The sequence below is a fragment of the Malus sylvestris genome, chromosome 5 (assembly GCF_916048215.2).
Source record: "Malus sylvestris chromosome 5, drMalSylv7.2, whole genome shotgun sequence".
NCBI classification, from domain to species: Eukaryota; Viridiplantae; Streptophyta; class Magnoliopsida; order Rosales; family Rosaceae; genus Malus; species Malus sylvestris.
In genome coordinates this window covers 10,318,603-10,323,289 of record NC_062264.1, presented here as the reverse complement: position 1 = coordinate 10,323,289, position 4,687 = coordinate 10,318,603, and the positions used below count along the sequence as shown (strand labels likewise).

Sequence of the window (4,687 nt, the reverse complement as noted above, 5' to 3'; positions counted from 1 at the left end):
GACTAGGCATTCTAAGTACGAGTCCTATTTTTCTTTCTTCCTGAAAAGATTTATGTTCCTCTTCACTAAGTGTCACTCAGAATTTCGGTCTGAAAGTACTCATCTTCACTTGTACGTGAGAGATCTTAGGTTCGATTCTCACCAAAAGCGAATTTGAATCACGTTATTGTTAGCCCACTGTAAGGCTTAGCACATCCTCCACCCCCTTAATGTACTTAACTGAGTGTAACTTCTTCGTTATAAAATATCTCCTTGTACCGTTTCATGTTTGTTAAAATAAATAAAAAATAAATTAAATCCACATGGTATGAGTAAATACGATGTGGTGTGAATGTTGAGACTATTATCCTACCCCTTAAAAATAAATTAAAAGTAAAGTCAGTCCAAATGCTTGGAATAGTAACCCATTCACAGCTCTCCAACTTGACCACTTGGCCAGTATCTTGGAATAAAAAATAAAAACCACCACCGCCACATGGCAGCCATGTGCTCTGAGATCTCCTTTGCCTTCTTGGCATGGAGGGAGATAACCCCATCTGCCAAACTACTATTCATATCCTTCCTCGCCTCGTCTTTTCCCCATTGCCTCTTCTCTCCATAAAATCAAATCAATGAGGTATTTCTTCTACTTTCTTAAATGAAATGCTTTTTCAGAAAGCACTTTATGTTTTGGTAAAAGCACTTGAGTTTTGTATACATTTTTGTTTACAACATGTTCAAACGCATACCCCTTGAACTCTTTTTCGAAATCCTTGCAAGACTGCCTGTGAAATCTCTGTTGAGCTTCCTAGGGACTTGATCAGTTCCAGTTTCTCTGTTTTCGGTTCGTGCAGTGGTTTGATTTGCATATCTGATGCTACATTTGACAGTTGTATGTATCTGTGGAATCCGTCAATCAGAAAAATGAAAAGACTTCCCAAATGCCTCATTTGTTGCACGCAATTTGCTATCACTACACTCGGGTTTGGCTTCGATTGTGGAGAAAACGATTATAAAGTTGTGCGAATTGTGAGGACTGGATGCGCGGAGAGTATCTGCGAAGCTGAGGTTTACAGCGTTAGGTTGGATTCTTGGAGAAGAAACAGGTCATCTGTTCCCCTGGTTTCACATAATGCCTATTTGCAGGATAAAAGTGCATGCTTGAATGGAGTTGTGTATTGGATTGTTGAGGATTTCTCTCCGTGTTGCTACTCGATCCTATCTTTTGATCTGCGCAGTAAGAGTTTCCAGACCATGACGCTTCCTGAAAGACTAGTAAGCGTGATCAATACAACTAGTAATGCAATTAGTATTCAAGCACTCAAGAAATCTCTCTCTTTGTTTCATCTAAGACAAAATGTGAATGATCGGTACTGTGACATATGGGTTCTGGGAAGGGATACTTGGAAAATGACACAATTATTCTTCCGCAAAGTGGAGAGATAGCGTGGCCACTAGGCATTACAACAAAGGATGACGTTCATCTTGCAGCAAGAAAAGAAAACTCGCAGCCCCGAGAGTTGGTTTTACATTATCCTAAATCACAACAGGTTAAGGATACTGGAATCGAACTGAGTTTTTATGGCTTGAGCAGATACATTGATGTGTATAACGAGAGTCTAGTTTTACTTGACTGAGTTACAAGTCTCTTTTGGCTATTGTTGTATGCTGGTCCATTCTCGTTCCGAAAATACTGGGAATGGGATTGGAACCCCTTGATTCTGACTGCGAGTTTTATTTCGGGGCTGGTGTAGTTCATGTATTTTTCTGGATCTATATTCATCATTTTTCAAATCAAAAGTACATTGTGTTAAACTGAAATCTCATCTTTATACAATGTTTAGCTATCAAATGGCAACTTTGAACGCCAAAATTATGTACACAGTTAATAGGAAGCACTTGTATATTTAGATTTTCATATTCTACATTGAAAACCTGACAAATTGGTCAAGAGAAATACAAGAAGTTGTTAATGCATAAGGAAAAGCTAGCGTCAATCGTGTGTGACGCTTTCCTCAGCCATTGATATTTGCTGGACTCACAGTAAGTCCTACACTCATCACCGTTGAGAACATTGTTATAAACACTGGCTTGCAATCCCATACATGGTGATCAGCGGCAGCACTATATAATGTGTATGTGTAAAACACTGAGTTGTTAAAAATGTCTTGACAAGAACGTATTAAATAAGCAAAACCAGATATGTTAAATATGGAAATGTTTATCCGACATGCTTGTGATGCCATTGTGGCCATTCTTCACCGGTAATACCGTAGTGTAACAAGTTGCAGAGGACTACATGACCACTGCCGTTCACTGCACTGGCAACCACCAGAGCCTTTAAAGGTCCGAGTGAATCTTTCATACCGAGACTGGGAATAGAAGAGGAAACATGAAAAGTAGTTTTAGCAATAAGAACCTCAATTTCATAATTATCAAAGGAAAAGGGTTAAATAGTATAGTATTGAAACTAAACGAATTCTAGTGCTAGTTGCTTGTATGATACAAGTATGGTTGTAAAGCAAATGTCACAAGTATGGGTTAAAGTGATTTTCTCAACCATACTCTAGTCTTCCATACCTTGTCACTCACTTAGGTTTTTTGTCAATCTTTCTTTCTTGTTTCTAGGAACCACTTTACTTGTTATTAACATTTGTCTTGTCCACTTGTTAGGATTGTTTTGTTAGTGAGGTATGGCTGTTGCCTTCCTCTTGTAATCTTCTTTTCTGCTCTCTATAAGAGTTGCCTTTCATTCTTGTAAAGAGAATGAGAAATACAATACAAGATTTAAAACCAAAACTCAACATGGTATTAGAGTAGGAACCATAGGGTCCTGACTCTGTCTGTTTTTTTTTTTTTCTTCTTCGTTTGCTCATCATCGAAAGAGATGGCAGAAGAAAATGTCTCTAGTGCTGATAGCTCCTTATCTTCACCCCCAAACTTAACTCAAAGGGGTGAGAACAATCCAAATCAACGACTGTGCTCGGTGCTACTGAACGAGTTCAACTACCTACTTGGTCAAGAGCTGTGTTGCTTGCTTTAGGAGCAAGATCAAAACTAGGGTTTATCAATGGAAGCTTAGAGTCTCCAGAATCCACTTCATCAACCTATGATGCATGGCACGCTACTGACCAACTGGTCATGTCTTGGATACTTAACTCCATGAAGCCAAAGTTGTCTGAGCTCTTCAACAACTTAGAATCTTCCTTTCTTCTATAGGAGTCTGTCAAAGACATGTATGGTAGCGAAAACAACTCAGTTCGCATCTTTCAACTAAAGAAGAATGTTGCTAGTCTGAAGCAAGGTGACCATTCATTTGTTCAACATCTTGGGAGCTTGAAATCCATGTGGAATGAACTCGATTTGTACCATCCACACCCGACTGATTCCGCTATGCTTTTGAAGAAGGCTGATGAAGACAAGGTGTTTAAACTCTTGGCAAGCTTGGGAGCTGAGTATGAAGACTTACGTAGTCATTTGTTAATGACTCCAGAGCTGCCCTCATTTACCAGTGTGTGTCATGAAGTCCAAAGAGAAGAAACTCAACGAAGAGTGATGAATGTTGAGCCCAAATCTCACTTTGAGGCTAGGGTTTTCACAACCAATCACAAGACAACTGGTGATAGAGTGTTTGGGAAGAACGCAAACTAGAAATGTTCTTATTGCAACATGAAGGGACATTTGAGAGAAAAATGTTGGATACTACATCTAAAGTTAAAACCTAAGTTTGATAGGGAAGGCCTGATGATCAAAGATGTGAAAAGAGTCAATCCAAAAGCCTTTCCCCCAGCTTGTTCCTCAGCTAATGGGATGGCAAATTTCTCAACAAACCCTATTTCCTTGATTAATGAGTTTGCAGTTTTTCTTCAAAATAAGCAAGGAAGCACTGAGCATGAGGGAGTGATAACTGAAAACCCTACTGCAATGCAAGGGAAATTTGTTGGTTTCTTGGCTGACTCGGAAAACACATCGAAAGACAATATTCCAAGTATAATCAGTGTCATTTCCACTGCTCTTAATGCTAATGTTACACATGATTTTTGGATTATTGACTCAGGTGCCACTTATCATATACCTAATAAATCCTCTAGTCTACATGAATTTCAAAAAACCAGTGATCCAATTCATGTGTCTGTTGCAAATGGGAAAGGGGAACCTATTCTAGGGAAAGGGAAAGTTAGATTGCTGAGTGAGCATACTGATTCCACTGCCCTCTATGTACCTTCCTTTCCTTTTCAGCTCTTGTTCATAGGAAGAATCACTAAAACTTTAAATTGTCTTGCCATTTTTTCCCCTCACAATGTTGTGTTTCAGGATTGAGTTACACAAAAGAAGATTGGTGAAGGGTTCTTCTTAAATAGACTCTACTACCTCTCAAAGGAGTCCAAATTTGTCAAAAAACTCAGTGTCAACCTAAGTCAAGCTCAGGAACATCAACTCTAGCACCAACGTCTTGCCTATCCCTCTAAACCTGTGATGACCAAGTTGTTTCCCATTTTTTGTAAAAACATACTTGAATGTGAAACTTGTCAAATGTCAAAAGCTACTAGGCTTCCTTTTGTTTCCTTTAATTCTAGAACCAGTAGACTTTTTGAGGTTACTCACTCAGATATCTAGGGTAGAATCCTTTAATGGGTATAGATATTATGTTACATTTGTTGATGACTATTCTAGAGTGACCTAGTTGTATCTTTTAAAGTTTAAAAGT

At 38.7% G+C, this 4,687-nt stretch overlaps 1 pseudogene; it reads left to right on the top strand.

Moving 5' to 3' along the window:
- Positions 1-735: 735 nt before the first annotated feature.
- On the top strand, positions 736-1,852 carry LOC126622543 (F-box/kelch-repeat protein At3g06240-like; annotated as a pseudogene).
- The last annotated feature ends 2,835 nt before the right edge of the window (positions 1,853-4,687 follow it).